Here is a 17241-nt window from a genome sequence, read left to right on the forward strand (position 1 = left end):
CAGCAGCGACCAGCTCAAAGACCAGACTACACCCAGCTGGTTAGAAGCAGAATTGGAAGTGAACACTGTCTTCCTGCAAAGCCAATCCTTTCTTCACAGCCCCTCTCATGGAGGGTCTATTTTCCTGTCATTGTCTAGTTCTTAGACCCGAGTATCGAGGGAGGGACGCAGCGCTCAAGCACCCCCTCGTTCGCCCCAGGACACAGGGTCCCATCCATTCCCCTTCCCAGCCTAGGACCCAGAGAGAAGCCCGGGCGGGGCGGGGCCTGAACACGCGCCGGCGCGTCCAGCAGGTGGCAGCAACGAGCAGCCGCGCCCCCCGCGCAGCCACCCGGCGAGCCCGCATCATGGATGTCGAGCTCTCCTATTTCGCTTTGCTCGCTTTGGAATTCGAGACCCCAGACGAGGACCAGGATTCATGAACTGGTCTCAGGGGCCCGGGTAGGGGCCTCTGGCTCCCGACGCTGGCCGAGAGGTGGGTCCCGGGGCGGGTCGCTGCTCGTGGACGCCGGGCGGGGACGCGCTGCCCGGCGGAGCCCGGCGCCCAGCGTGCTGCCCCCGCCCTGCCTCCCTGTGGTCCACACCCCCTTTGGGCTCCCGAGCCGCTGGGCTGCAGTAGTCGGGGTGCGCGCCAACAGGCGCTGCCGGCCCCGCTTCTGCCGGGCAGTCAGGTCCCAGGAGCGGACGGACCCAGGCGCCCGCCTCCTCCTCCCTGCTCTCACCTGAGCTATTAGCCCACTCGCCTTCAAGGCCAGGGGCTGCAGCCCAGACTGAGAGGGACAGCAGAAAGAGAGAGGGCACCTGAGGATACAGAGCTAACCCTGGACTATTTCACCCCCAGGTGATGCGTGAAGTCGAAAGATCCGAAGATTTAAAGGAAACTGAGGACAAAAAATGAAATAAAAGGCATTCAAGTTGGAAAGGAAATAAAACTATATCTAGTCTCAGGTGACATAAACTTCTAAGTGGAAATTCATAAGGAATCTAATTTAAAAATAAAAACTATTAGAACTAATAAACAAGTTTAGTAAGTTTGCAGAATAAAAGAACAATATAAAAAAATCAGTTGTTTTCTTAAGAATAAAACCACCGTATGACCCAGCAATCCCACTCCTAGGCATGTACCCTGAGGAAACCAAAATTGAAAAAGACACCTATATTCCATTGTTCATTGCAGAACTATTTACAATAGCTAGAACATGGAAGCAACCTAGATGTCCATTGACACATGAATGGATAAAGAAGTTGTAGTACATATACACAATGGAATATTCAGTTCAGTTCAGTCGCTCAGTCGTGTCCGACTCTTTGCAGCCCCATGAATTGCAGCACGCCAGGCCTCTCTGTCCATCACCAACTCCCGGAGTCTACCCAAACCCATGGCCATCGAGTCGGTGATGCCATCCAACCATCTCATCCTCTGTCGTTCCCTTCTCCTCCTGCCCCCAATCCTACCCAGCATTAGGGTCTTTTCCAATGAGTCAACCCTTCGCATGAGGTGGCCAAAGTATTGGAGTTTCAGCTTCAACATCAGACCTTCCAATGAACACCCAGGATTGATCTCTTCTAGGATGGATTGATTGGATCTCCTTGTAGTCCAAGGGACTCTCAAGAGTCTTCTCCAACACCACAGTTCAAAAGCATCAATTCTGCGGCGCTCAGCTTTCTTCACCGTCCAACTCTCACATCCATACATGACCACTGGAAAAACCATAGCCTTGACTAGATGGACTTTTGTTGGCAAAGTAATGTCTCTGCTTTTAAATATGCTATCTAGGTTGGCCATAACCTTCCTTCCAAGGAGTAAGCGTCTTTTAATTTCATGGCTGCAGTCACCATCAGCAGTGATTCTGGAGCCCAAAAAAATAAAGTCTGACACTGTTTCCACTGTTTCCCCATCTATTTGCCATGAAGTGATGGCACCAGATGCCATGATCTTAGTTTTCTGAACGTTGAGCTTTAAGCCAACTTTTTCACTCTCCTCTTTCACCTTCATCAAGAGGCTCTTTAGTTCTTCTTCACTTTCTGCCATAAGGGTGGTGTCATCCGCATATCTGAGGTTATTGATATTTCTCCCGGCAATCTTGATTCCAGCTTGTGTTTCTTCCAGCCCAGCGTTTCTCATGATGTACTCTGCATATAAGTTAAATAAGCAGGGTGACAATATACAGCCTTGACGTACTCCTTTTCCTATTTGGAACCAGTCTGTTGTTCCATGTCCAGTTCTAACTGTTGCTTCCTGACCTGCATACAGGTTTCTCAAGAGACAGGTCAGATGGTCTGGTATTCCCATCTCTTTCAGAGTTTTCCACAGTTTATTGTGATCCACACAGTCAAAGGCTTTGGCATAGTCAATAAAGCAGAAATAGATGTTTTTCTGGAACTCTCTTGCTTTTTCGATGATCCAGCGGATATTGGCAATTTGATCTCTGGTTCCTCTGCCTTTTCTAAAACCAGCTTGAACATCTGGAAGTTCACGGTTCAAGTATTGCTGAAGCCTGGCTTGGAGAATTTTGAGCATTACTTTACTAGCATGTGAGATGAGTGCAATTGTGCGGTAGTTTGAGCATTCTTTGGCATTGCCTTTCTTTGGGATTGGAACGAAAACTGACCTCTTCCAGTCCTGTGGCCACTGCTGAGTTTTCCAAATTTGCTGGCATATCGAGTGCAGCACTTTCACAGCATCACCTTTGAGGATTTGAAATAGCTCAACTGGAATTCCATCACCTCCACTAGCTTTGTTCGTAGTGATGCTTTCTAAGGCCCACTTGACTTCACATTCCAGGATGTCTGGCTCTAGGTGAGTGATCACACCATCGTGATTATTACTCAGCCATAAAAAGGAACACATTTGAGTCAGTTCTAATGAGGTGGATGAACCTAGAACCTATTACACAGAGTGAAGTAAGTCAGAAAGAGAAAGATAAATATCATATTCTAATGCATATACATGGAATCTAGAAAAATGGTACTGAAGAATTTATTTACAGGGCAACAGTGGAGAAACAGACATAGAGAATAGGCTATGGACATGCGGAGAGGGGAGGAGAGAGTGAGATGTATGGAAAGAGTAACATGGAAACTTACGTTACCATGTGTAAAATAGCCAACAGGAATTTGCTGTATGACTCAGGAAACTCAAATGGGGCTCTGTATCAACCTAGAGGGGTGGGATGGGGAGGGAGATGGGAGGGAGATTCAAAAGGGAAGGGATATATGTATACCTATGGCTGGTTCATGTTGAGGTTTGACAGAAAACAAAATTCTGTAAAGCAATTATCCCTCAATAAAAAATAAATAGATTTTTTTAAAAAATCAGTTGTTTTCAATACACTAGCAATGAACAATCCAAAGATGAAAATACGAAAACAACTTAATTTGCCAAAGCACCAATAATAACAAAACACAAAGAAATATATTTAACAAAAGAAGTGCAAAACTTCACTCTGGAAACTATAAAACATTGTTCAGAGAAATTAAAGAGAAAAATAAATGGAAAAACATCTCATGTTCATGGATTTGGAAGATGTAATATTGTTAAAATGACAATAGCCCCAAATTAATCTGCAGACTCAATACAATCCCTACCAAAATCTCAGCAGCTTCCTTTTTTAAAAAAGAAATTGACTGGCTGATGCTGAAGTTCAAATGGAGATTTAGGGACCCAGAATAGTCAAAATAGTCTTGAAAATAAATATTCAAAAGTTATTATAAAACAGTGGAAATCAAGACAGTTTGGTGCTATCTACAGATAAATCATCATAATAGAATTGAGAGTCTAGAAATAAATCCATGTACCTATGACCAATTGATTTTCCACAAAGATACCAAATCAATGGAGGAAAGAATACTCTTTCACCAAATGGTGCTGGGAGAACTGTATGGCCACATGAAGAAGAATGAATTTGAGTCTTTACCTCACATTGTATGTATAAGATAACTCACAGTGATGGAATCATAGCCTTGCTTTTGACCAAGTAGGTCCTGATTTATTTGGCAATGAGGCAGCTATTGACCTTCTGAAACGAGTGTCAAGCTTTGGCTGTTTAAAAGACTAGGAAGAAAGAGCCCCCACTTTTCCTGCTGTCCTGCCTTTGACACGATATCTACAACATCCCAGCACTGGCTCTGACCACCCTCTCTAAGTTTTAGATTGTCACACTTACTGCTGAGACTATAAGCTGAGATACTCAATGGTAAGCTGATGTGATCAGCTTTCTGTCTGAGTTTACATAATCACAACCTTCTATTACTAAGACCCCTGTCCTACTCTCAACACATTATATCCTCAAACCACAGTAGCATTAAGAGATTAGGTGCACCTGGCTTAATATTCTCACTACTTCCACTGGACATTTGACAGCACCCCCTAAGTAACTCTGGATGTTTTATACCAACTGTACCCATCAACTGTTGCTGCTTAGTCGCGTCAGTCGTGTCCGACTCTGTGCGACCCCATAGACGGCAGCCCTCCAGGCTCCCCCGTCCCTGGGATTCTCCAGGCAAGAATACTGGAGTGGGTTGCCATTTCCTCCTCCAGTGCATGACAGTGAAAAGTGAAAGTGAAGTCGCTCAGTCGTGTCCGACTCTCCGCGACACCATGGGCTGCAGCCTACCAGGCTCCTCCGTCCATGGGGTTTCCCAGGCAAGAGTACTGGAGTGGGGTGCCATTGCCTTCTCCGCATCAACTGTTACCTAAGTCATAAACTCAATTGTGACCATAGCTCCAAATTCCTGGTAGCATTAGAACAATCTATTCACAATTAAAAAGACTATTGATCTTGAGGGGCTTGGACCTTCAGAAGAGACTAGGAACATACAGTCAAGTGGTAGGCAGATGTTATGTGGTAGGCAGATGTTATGTAGTTGGCAGATGTTACATGGTAAGCAGATGTTATGCAGTAGACAGATGTTGTAGGAATATGAGCAACCTGAGAGGAGCTGGCACACTGATTTCCTGTCTCTTCCCTGGACCCACCTTGTCACTGAAGATGGTAGAGTTCTTACCCCTGAGTTAGGCCACAGAACTGCTGCTTTCCGCACTTTACTCTGGGATGTGGTGGGAGACCATCAACCCTCATTGCTTTTGGCTCAGCCCTGACTCATCATCTCACTGGTTCATAATGTAGTCACGCTCCCAAGTAAGAAAAGCTGTTACTGACTCACAAATGCAGAACTGAGCTGAACGATCACTGAGTAGATCAGAGCAGGAATGAAAGTACCCCTCCTAATTTCACCTTCTCTCAAGTACTCTTGCCTGGAAAATCCCATGGATAGAGGAGCCTGGTAGGCTGCAGTCCATGGGGTCGCTAAGGGTCGGACACAACTGAGCGACTTCACTTTTACTTTTCACTTGCCTGCATTGGAGAAGGAAATGGCAACCCACTCCAGTGTTCTTGCCTGGAGAGTCCCAGGGACAGGGGAGCCTGGTGGGCTGCTGTCTATGGAGTCGCACAGAGTCGGACACGACTGAAGTGATTTAGCATCAAATAAAGCAAAGCCCTTCTCTTAACCCTATCTATTCCTTGAGGCTACATGGTCCCCACTTTCATAGGAAATGTAGTAGGGGTTACCATATATGTAAAGATCAGAGGGTGATCATTAAATGGAATTTCTTTATAGTTAGGTGATTTTAGCAAGAAATCTACAGATAGGTGACACAACATTGAGAAACTCTGAAGCAAAGCTGACTCTAGTCAGAAGGAAGCTTGTCCAACTGTTACAACAAGTTCATTGTGAATCATTAAAATAGAATTGCTAGGGATAGGAAGTGGGGTTGAAGGAATGTCAGGGGGCTGGACAAAAGTGATCATAAACAATAAAGATCTTTATGCCCACCCTGCTGGGTTTCCAAGCTTGGCTAAAACTAACCTTACTACCATAGTGTTGATATAGAAGTAAAGAATTTTCAAACTAGAAGATATTTTAGAAATTACCCAGTCTAGAATGTATGTGATGTATGTGAACCAGATGTTCAAGCTGGTTTTAGAAAAGGCAGAGGAACCAGAGATCAAATTGCCAATATCCGCTGGATCATCGAAAAAGCAAGAGAGTTCCAGAAAAACATCTATTTCTGCTTGATTGACTATGCCAAAGCCTCTGACTGTGTGGATCACAATAAACTGTGGAAAACTCTGAAAGAGATGGGAATACCAGACCATCTGACCTGTCTCTTGAGAAACCTATATGCAGGTCAGGAAGCAACAGTTAGAACTGGACATGGAACAACAGACTGGTTCCAAATAGGAAAAGGAGTACGTCAAGGCTGTATATTGTCACCCTGCTTATTTAACTTATATGCAGAGTACATCATGAGAAACGCTGGGCTGGAAGAAACACAAGCTGGAATCAAGATTGCCAGGAGAAATATCAATAACCTCAGATATGCGGATGACACCACCCTTATGGCAGAAAGTGAAGAAGAACTAAAGAGCCTCTTGATGAAGGTGAAAGAGGAGAGTGAAAAAGTTGGCTTAAAGCTCAACGTTCAGAAAACTAAGATCATGGCATCTGGTGCCATCACTTCATGGCAAATAGATGGGGAAACAGTGGAAACAGTGTCAGACTTTATTTTTTTGGGCTCCAGAATCACTGCTGATGGTGACTGCAGCCATGAAATTAAAAGACGCTTACTCCTTGGAAGGAAGGTTATGGCCAACCTAGATAGCATATTTAAAAGCAGAGACATTACTTTGCCAACAAAAGTCCGTCTAGTCAAGGCTATGGTTTTTCCAGTGGTCATGTATGGTTGTGAGAGTTGGACGGTGAAGAAAGCTGAGCGCCGCAGAATTGATGCTTTTGAACTGTGGTGTTGGAGAAGACTCTTGAGAGTCCCTTGGACTACAAGGAGATCCAATCAATCCATCCTAGAAGAGATCAATCCTGGGTGTTCATTGGAAGGTCTGATGTTGAAGCTGAAACTCCAATACTTTGGCCACCTCATGCGAAGGGTTGACTCATTGGAAAAGACCCTAATGCTGGGTAGGATTGGGGGCAGGAGGAGAAGGGAACGACAGAGGATGAGATGGTTGGATGGCATCACCGACTCGACGGACATGGATTTGTGTGGACTCTGGGAGTTGGTGATGGACAGAGAGGCCTGGCGTGCTGCAATCATGGGGTCGCAAAGAGTCGGACACAACTGAGTGACTGAACTGAACTGAGAATGTATGTGGATAGTTTTGAGAGTCCCATCCAGCTCTAAAAATACTCTGTTTTTTTTGTTTGTTTAGTTCAGAATCATTTTTAAAAAGAAATGTAACTTGGAGCTCAATAATTAACAAAGACCACTTGCTGCTGCTGCTGCTGCTGCTAAGCCACTTCAGTCGTGTCCAACTGTGTGCGACCCCATAGACGGCAGCCCACCAGGCTCCCCCTTCCCTAGGATTCTCCAGGCAAGAACACTGGAGTGGGTTGCCATTTCCTTCTCCAATGCATGAAAATGAAAAGTGAAATAAAGTGGCTCAGTCATGTCCGACTGTTCGCGACCCCATGGACTGCAGCCTACCAGGCTCCTCCATCCATGGGATTTTCCAGGCAAGAGTACTGGAGTGGGATGCCATTGTCTTCTCCAAACAAAGACCACTTACTGAGTGCTTATTTTGAACCAGGCACTGAAATGACTGCTTCACATATATTAACTCATTTAATCCTCACAACAGCCTGGTGAAGCAGCACTGTAATTGTTCCCTTTTTACAGATGGAGTAACAGAGGCACAGAACAGCTAACTGTTTGCCAGGGTCACACTACAAGGCTGTCATAGAGCAGTGTACAAGAAGAGCTGCCTGTTTAAAGAAAAGAGAGGGAAGGGTTTCAAGTGGTGAAGGTGTTAACAACCCTGTCATTTTTTCTTCTCCCTCACAGCTCAGAGAACCCTGTTTGAAAACTTTTGATAAGAAAACCCGAAGATGAACTGAATCACTCAAGTTCAAGGTAGGATAAAATGTGACAAAGATAAATATTTTAATTCATATTTAGTTTTACAGAAAGAAAGGCAAATCTGTGGGAGCCAGAAACAAGCACATGATTCAAAGCCTTATGGGTTCACGGGAGCAGATGCCATGGGGACCCTGGGGGTTCTCAGCCTGAACACTGGTCCTCAGAGCTGGGCTGGTCTTCTAATGTCCACCACCTCCTCCCTTATTAGACATGACTTTGGGCCTGTGTAAAGCAAGAGAGCTGGACATTCGCTCCCTGCATGAAGCTTGAAGCCTAAAAGTGTTGCTTTTCCATCAAAAAGGCATTAGAAAGCGTTCAACCTTCCAAGGACACCCTGAAAAAAACCACACACCTGTGAGGAAAAGTCACACCCTCAGAACCACTACTTGAGAAGGTGTAGGATCTGAATTTGCCCTGTGCTCTACAGGAATTCAAGTCAGGGAAGTAAATGATAAAAACTGGCCCTTTGATGTTGATTCTCTAGGAAGACAACAGAAACAATTGCAAACACTACTCTATAAGGATACTGTTACAGAGCAGGGTACATGGGTTGAAGACTAGTGCAGGGTAGTTCACAGTAAGAGAGACACAAATCTCACAAGGAAATTAACTATCTGGAGAGAATACCAGCAGATGTAACCAGCCAGCGAATTAGCATTGCAAAACTGGGAAATAAAAGAACTGAAAATGAAAGACACCTAAATAAGTGTTTAAGGTTATTTAAAAGATTTTTAAAAGTAGGAACCATAAAGAAAGAATAGAGCATTATGGACAGACAAATATATATTATTTATTTGATAAATAAACAGGTAGAACAACCAAAAACTTTTTTCATAAAATTTTATTTGACAGAATACAAATTTGATTTTAAAAAAAGACACAGTTGATAAATTTTCAAATACAACTCCTATAAACAAACAAATAAAAAGGCACTGCAATTAAGGACTTGCTGGATAGGTTAAACAAAAGATTCAGCACAGCAGAGGAAAAAAATCCTTGAACCTGAGCACAGATCTACAGAAATAACCCAGAATATAGCTGTAAAAACAAGGTGAAAAGTGAAAGTGCTCAGTTGTGTCCGAGTCTTTGCGATCCCATGGGGTATATAGTCCGTGCAATTCTCCAGAGCAGAATACTGGAGTGGGTAGCCTTTCCCTTCTCCAGGGGATCTTCCCAGCCCAGGGATCGAACCCAGGTCTCCCACATTGCAGGCAGATTCTTTACCAGCTGAGCCACAAGGGAAGCCTGTAGAAACTACAAAAGAATTAAACAAGATAGAGTATAGAAAATAGAAAATGAGAAGCCCAACATAGAACTTCCAGAAGCAACTACTGAAAGGGAGTCAGTATTCAAGGAAAATGACTGAGAATATTCCAGAATGAAGACATGACTCTTCAGGCTGAAAAAGCACATTAATTTCTCAAGAGGGTAAATAACAATAAAAAAAATTTTTAAACATGATTTCTATTTCTCTAAAGGTTTTATCTGTTCTTGTTCTTCCTTCCAATCCTTCTTCCAGGGTATAATTTCCACTTCATCTAAGTGTTCAATTTTATAGAATGAAACAGTTAAATGAAAATGTAAGACTAGAAATTTATAAAATGAAAAACAAAGAAAATAAAAAGAAGGAAATAACAATGACAGTGACAAAAATAATGAAATATTTTTATATTTTAAGAACTCATTCTCAAGCTGCTGCTGCTGTTTTAGTCACTTATGCTAGGCTCTGCTTGCTTCCACGACAGACAGGCTGTTCGCCCACGTGCTGATCAGAAGTCAGCTTCCAGGGCAGCTTTACTCTCAGTCTATGCCCATGTGGTCAGAAAAGCCTTCCAGAGCAGATACACCAGCACAGGGTGGGAAGCTGGGGGAAGAAGATGGAGAGACTTCAGCAACTGCTGGGCCATCTTCAGAGACCTGACCCCAAAGGAACACAGACTAAGAGTGACACCCAGTGGCCTGATCACAGGGGCAGCACAGCACACAGGGATGGTGGCTCCTGGTCCACACCCTGGCTGCTGCAGGCGGCAGGGTGTTTGTGGGGTTTTCATCCAACTGCTGTGTTTTGAGAATGTCTGTAATCTAGAGAGTGCTTTGGGGATGTGCAATGAACCAGTTCGCCTCTCCTCTCCCCTCTCCCACCTCTCTTTATCTCCCCTTCCTTCCCTACCAAATGTGCAATCTCTGGTGCATGGGGTCCCACAGGTGACCAGGTGGAGGCCAACAGGTGACTCTGTGCAAGTAAGGAGAAGGTTTCCTACCACCTCTGTGATACAGGGGATGATATTCTGCAGGGTCAGTGTATCCTGTACAACTAAGCCAGCTGAAATATGTTGATCACATTAATTTAGTAATACTGGTAGTACTAGTATTGCAATTCAAGGTGGAGGTATAAGATACTGGAGTGCCAGTGTAGGCAGTCCATTATATCACAAATAAACCTCAGTGAGGCCTGGTTAGGTCTCCCTCACTTCTCCAAACAGGGCTATAGTTATCTTTCTAAACTCTTTAGCAACTGCCAGCTTGGAGATTATTCTGCAGAAATGCTGGCCAACATGCAAACACTGTAACAACACTGTAAAATCTGACACCTCCCCCATCATCCACCATCAGTAGCCACAACAATAATAAAACTAGTATATATTGACAATACACACACACACACACACACACACACACAGTGAGAGGCACCACCCTTCTATGTTCTTTACATGTATTAGCTCTTTTAAATTTATGACAGTCGTATTAGGCAAGAACTAATATTTTATACACATTTTACAGATGAGAAAACTGAAGCATAGAAAGATGAATTAATGTGTCTAAAGTCACCGAGCTGGAAACTTAATGGGGACACATGGTGTTCTCCTGTAACCCCAGAGTGCCTTTCAGGCAGTCTGTCTCTAAAACTCTGTCAACCATTAAGCTGCACTATATTCAAATGACCTCCCAATCAGTTCAGTTCAGTTCAGTTCAGTCGCTCAGTCATGTCCGACTCTTTGCGACCCCATGAATTGCAGCACGCCAGGCCTCTCTGTCCATCACCAACTCCCGGAGTCTACCCAAACCCATGGCCATCGAGCCGGTTATGCCATCCAACCATCTCATCCTCTGTCGTCCCCTTCTCCTCCCGCCCCCAATCCTACCCAGCATTAGGGTCTTTTCCAATGAGTCAACCCTTCGCATGAGGTGGCCAAAGTATTGGAGTTTCAGCTTCAACATCAGACCTTCCAATGAACACCCAGGATTGATCTCTTCTAGGATGGATTGATTGGATCTCCTTGCAGTCCAAGGGACTCTCAAGAGTCTTCTCCAACACCACAGTTCAAAAGCATCAATTCTGCGGCGCTCAGCTTTCTTCACCGTCCAACTCTCACATCCCTACATGACCACTGGAAAAACCATAGCCTTGACTAGACGGACTTTTGTTGGCAAAGTAATGTCTCTGCTTTTAAATATGCTATCTAGGTTGGCCATAACCTTCCTTCCAAGGAGTAAGCGTCTTTTAATTTCATGGCTGCAATCACCATCAGCAGTGATTCTGGAGCCCCAAAATATAAAATCTGACACTGTTTCCACTGTTTCCCCATCTATTTCCCATGAAGTGATGGGACCAGATGCCATGATCTTAGTTTTCTGAACATTGAGCTTTAAGCCAGCCAGTCCCAAAGGTCTTCCCTCAGTCCACCCTGCTTTACCTCTCTGAGATCTGCAACAGTGTTAACCATCCCTTCCCCTCCCCAGTGGCTGGTTCATTCCTCTCAGCCTTGTTGTTCAGTCACTAAGTTGTGTCTGACTCTTTGTGACCCTATAAACTGCAGCATGCCAGGCTTCTCTGTGCTTTCTATCTCCCTGAGTTTGCTCAAACTCATGTCCATTGAGTCAGTGATGCCATCTACCATCTCATCCTCTGTCACCCTCCTTCTCCTCTTGCCCTCAATCTTTCCCAGCATCAGGATCTTTTCCAGTGATTCAATTCTTCACATAAGGTGGCCAAAGTATTGGAGCTTCAGCTTCAGCATCAGTCCCTCCAATGAATATTCAGGGTTTTTTTCCTTTAGGATTGACTGGTTTGATCTCCTTGCAGTCCAAGGGACTCTCAAGAGTCTTCTCCAGAACCACAGTTCAAAAGCATCATTTCTTCAGCACTCAGCCTTCTTTATGGTACAACTCTCATATCCATATACAACTACTAGAAAAACCATAGCTTTGACTAGATGGACCTTTGTCAGCAAAGTGATGTCTCTGCTTTTTAATATACTATCTTAGTTTCTCATAGCTTTTATTCCAAGGAGCAAACATCTTTTAATTTTGTGGCTGCAGTCACCATCCACAGTGATTTTGGAGCCCAAGAAAATGAAATCTGTCACTGTTTCCACATTTTCCCCATCTATTTGCCATGAAGTGATAGGACTAGATACCATGATCTTAGCTTTTTTAATTTTACCCAGTTTATTCACTGTCCTCTTTCACCTTCATCAAGAGACTCTTTAGTTTAATTCCTCTTTTGCTTTCTGCCATAGGGTGGTATTATCTGCATATCTGAGGTTGTTGATATTTCTCCCAGCAATCTTGTTTCCAGCTTGTGCTTCATCCAGCCCCACATTTCAGATGGTGTACTCTGCATAGAAGTTAAATAAGCAGGGTGACAATATACAGCCTTGACGTACTTCTTTCCCAGTTTTGAACCAGTCTGTTATTCCATTTCTAGTTCTAACCATTGCTTTTTGACCTGCAAACAGATTTCTCAGGAGACAGGTAAGGTGGTCTGGTATTCCCATCTCTTTAAGAATTTTCCAGTTTGTTGTGATCCACACAGTCAAAGGCTTTAGCATAGTCAATGAAGCAGAAGTAGGTGTTTCTCTGGAACTCCATTGCTTTTTCTATGATCCAGCAGATGTTGGCAGTTTGATCTCTGGTTCGTCTGCCTTTTCTAAATCCAGCTTGTACATCTGGAAGTTCTTGGTTCATGTACTGTTGAAGCCTAGCTTGAAGGATTTTGAGCATTATCTTGCTATCCTGTGGAATGAGAAGAATTGTGTGGTAGTTTGAAAATTCTTTGGCATTGTCCTTCTTTGGGATTGGAATGAAAACTGACCTTTTCCAGTCCTGTGGCCACTGCTGAGTTTTCTAAATTTCTTGGCGTATTGAATGCAGCACTTTCACAGCATCATCTTTTAGGATTTGAAATAGCTCAGCTAAAATTCCATCACCTCCACTATCTTTGTTCATAGTAATGCTTCCTAAGGTCTACTTGACTTCACATTCCAGGATATCTGGCTCTAGATGAGTGACCACACCATTGCAGTTATCCAGTTCATTAAGGCCTTTTTTGTACAGTTCTTTTGTGTATTCTTGCCACCTCTTCTTAATCTCTTCTGCTTCTATTAGGTTCTTGCCATTTCTATTCTTTATTGTGCCTATCTTTGTATGAAATGTTCCCTTGGTATCTCTAATTTTCTTGAAGAGATCTCTAGTCTTTCCCATTCTTTCCCTCTCAGCCTGCTCCTGTCTCTTTTGCTATGCTTACTTCCTCTGCTCTGTAAATAGAAGCATCCTCCAAGGTTCTTCCCCACTAACCCTATTTTCCATTCTCTTTATTCTTTCTCCTTTTCACGAGGACCTTGGTTGAAGCATTCCTTGAATTTAACGTCATGACGCTGGGGTTCCATACCCAAGGTCTTGGGTTCATCATTTTCACTCCTGGAGTCCTCACTTCCCCCTGCAGTAAAGTCAGGGGGTTGTTTAGAGCAGTGGTTCTTACCTTAGCTGCACGCTAGCTCCACCTGGTGGTGGAATCAGAAGAACATGAGCAAGTTAGGGCTGGGAGTGGGTAACTAGAAAATTTCGAGAATGAATGTGTTTTCCCATGCATTAGTTTGGAGATACAAATTGCTTAGAAATTATCTTTCAAAACATCTTATATTTATCTTACATCAAAATATCTTACATTTATTAACGTGTTATGAAATTGTTACTCACATGTAACATGTCTGACTGTTTGCGACTCCATGGCCTGCCCGCCAGGCTCCACTGTCCACGGAATTCTCCAGGCAAGAATACTGTAGTGGGTTGCCATGTTCTTCTCCCGGGGGTCTTCCCGACCCAGGGATCGAATCCAGGTCTCATGCATTGCAGGCAGATTCTTTACCGTTCGAGCAACCCGGGAAGCCCCATCACGTTATGGGTCTCTCTAAATGCTTAGTGAAATGTCCAAACCAAATTCAGCTTCTTCTAAAACATGCAGGATGGGAGTGCTCCAGACTGAAAATGTTGAGTGCCGCTTCCTGGTGCCTTCCTTAACGTTCTCCTGCCTTGGGCTCAAATTCCCATAAAAGGGATCACAGACAGTTTACACAAGAGCCAGGATTTACTCTAACATCCTTGCTTGCCCTGTGTTCCTTCTCATTCTATATCCATTAAGCTTTCTCTTGTAAAAAGCAGACTGAAAACCATGAAATTCTGAAATTCTATTAATACCTAGTCCTCTAAGCACAGTTATAAACATGATTTATCTGTATTGATATTTTCCTCCTTTAGGCTTGATTTCTAAAAAACAAATACATGGTTTTTTGCTTTTTTTTTTTTCTGTTCTGGTTATTTTGAGCCCAGATTTGGCCCTCAGGTAGGTATTATGACAGTGCTATTTGTACACATTAATATGCAAAAAAATTGTCTAAAATCTCATTAAATGCAAGTCCTGTTTTCAGTAGGTCTGAAATGGGGTCTGAAATTCTGCATTTCTAGCTGGCTCCTAGGTAATGCTGAGGTTTCTGGTCAGTGGGCCACATTTTGAATAGTGAGGGTCTGTAATATTTACTGGAAGAGATTTTTAGCATGGAGAACAAAAGATCTCCAGGACTACAAATGGAAAAATCTCTCCTTTATTCCTTCAACCATGAGCCATCTGACCCTTTACCCTTTGCACAAGGTTGCTTCCTGTGTAAAGCTGCATGAAGCCAGTATTTTCTGGACAATATTAAAGATGCATCAAATCGGGTGGCATTCCCTTGCTTTGCTTCATTTTGCTTTGTAACTGTAACTCTCCTATCATGAGTTGCTCTCCATGCAGAGGGTAGGTAAACAATTTCCCACCACACTGGTACTGGTGGGTGCTGTGCCCCAGTATCCTTATTTACCTTCTGCAAAACCTTGCAGCCTGAGCCTGCTGGAAGCAGAGAAGTGACGTCTCCTACCCAAAGCTACAGCACAGAGAATCTGGTACTTTTATATTCCCAACTGCTTCTTTGCTCTTGCTCAAAACTAGTTCCTCATTTTTAAGAAGCTATTAATCACACATCAATCTCAGTACCTTGCATTTAGTAGGTTATCAATAACTCTTTGCCAGATTTGACTGGTTATCTAATAAAAAAGGATCTCCCTGGAGACACAGAAGCCAGATTCTTCACATGGCATTTCAGAAGAATGGTTAACGTTTACTTTCGATTTATTTACAGACAAGTGGAGATGTTTCAAAAGCCAACCAGTGACATCCTCTTCAGGGATTTACCTCCTGCAATTTTTAGAGCCAGATTAATTCCTTAATGTCAAGTCCTACAGATAGGCTGAGTTGGAAAGTGGCTGTCTCTGCCTCCTGCTCCATGCCTGCCCAAAATTCTACTTTGACTATAACTAGCCATTGTCCAAATGTCACTTTTTCTCAAGGTCAGGTCATTTTATCAAGACTCAACCAATTGAACCAGCGTGTGACAGGTGACAGAATCTCAATTCAGTTTGAGATTGAATTGAGCTCAGTAGAGAGAGAGGGGGAAGCTCCAGCCTCTGATTAGAGGAGACACAATGAAGAAAAAGATAACTGAGCTGTACCTTGGCGGATGCAGGCAAACCTGAGTGAAGGTGTGAGGAAGAGCTTAAAAGTAGTGGGAATGAAATGGATGAAGACTTGGCAGTCAAATGTACAATGTAGGTCTGCCAGATAATACAGAGTCCATCTCAACTGTGACCAAAAATAAATGATATGGAGTGGAATATAATGAGTCATGACACTGAGGGGAAATGGTAGCAGATTGTGCAACTTTTTATACGTCAGCCTGAAGAGATTTAAATTAACCTTGTAGGCAATAGAGAGTGATGGCAGATTTGTAATTAAGTAAATGTCACAGTGAAAATTAATGTCCTTACAAAGATGTATTTGGTCGTGGTGTCTAGATCATCTTCAGAAGAGGTATGAGTTTGAACATGAGTCATATTCTCCCACAAACTTGATCTGTCTTGGTAAATGTACTACATACATGAGAAAAATGTCTATTCTCTGGTTATAGGATATTGTGTTTGTCAAACACAATGTCAAGATGATCAACTGTTTTCCATGTCATGTTTATTTTTACTGATCTTTTTGTATTCTTTCAATTGTATGTTATTTTGTTGTCATTTTAATTGCTGAGAGAGGGTGTTAAAATCCCTAATTGTGATTGTAGAATTTCTGTTTCTCTGCTTGATTTCATCAATTGCTTCTTTGTTTCAAAGATTATCAGCACACATATTAATGAGTATATGTCTTTTCATATACCATTTCAGCCTTCTTATGCTTACACCTTACATGATATCTTTTTTGATCCAATTGCTTTTAACCTGTCTTTGAATTTAAAATATGTATCCGGAGCATAGCATACAATTGGATCTTACTTTTTACAAATCAATTCTAACAATCTCTCTCTTTTAAGTAGTGTTGTTTTTCAGTCTTCTGGCTCCCATGGTTTGTAATGAGAAGTCAGGGGTCTTTTTTTTTTTTTTTAATTATTCATGACACTTGCTAAAGATGATAAGGAAGACTTTATTCAAGAAGGAGGAACTACTACAGTGGGATTTTGCAGCAGGGAAGAGAGGGCAGGCTGAATTCCAAATACAAGAAGGACAAGTGGAGATTGATACCCAAGGAACAGGATGGGGTCAGTAAATGGAAAATTACTAAAAGGAAAAATCAGGGATGGGGAGATTCTTGCTGAAGCCACACTAAGGTGATAAGATATTGAGGATCAGGGGTGAGGAATTTGATCAGATATGGGGAGTTATCAGAGACTGAGTGGGGGATTTTGCTGAACTGACTCAGCAGGATTCTTACTAACACTGCAGTAAGTGGATCAGGAGAATGCCCACAGGTGGGGTCTAGTCAAAAAGAGGACTCAGAGAAGCTTGATTCAAGTTTGATCAAAGGAGAGAGTCTGTCATATTCCACTATGTGTAGTGTCTTTTTCTCTAGCTCTTTCCACATTTTCTCTTTACCTTTGGTTTTCAACAGTTTGATTATTATGTGACTAGAAACCGTTTTCTCTAATTTCTCTTAC

General features: G+C 42.9%; 1 protein-coding gene across 1 annotated transcript in view; it reads left to right on the top strand.

Moving 5' to 3' along the window:
* The first annotated feature begins 314 nt into the window (after positions 1 to 314).
* Positions 315 to 17241, top strand: part of ABLIM3 (actin binding LIM protein family member 3) — a 172544-nt gene continuing 155617 nt past the window's right edge. The window contains exons 1-2 of the transcript XR_014055503.1: positions 315 to 475; positions 7865 to 7933. The gene's annotated coding sequence lies outside the window, so the exon portion shown is untranslated. The remainder of the gene's footprint in view (positions 476 to 7864; positions 7934 to 17241) is intronic.

This window comes from Giraffa tippelskirchi, chromosome 6 (genome assembly GCF_054371585.1).
Source record: "Giraffa tippelskirchi isolate mGirTip1 chromosome 6, T2T-mGirTip1v1.2.pri, whole genome shotgun sequence".
NCBI classification, from domain to species: Eukaryota; Metazoa; Chordata; class Mammalia; order Artiodactyla; family Giraffidae; genus Giraffa; species Giraffa tippelskirchi.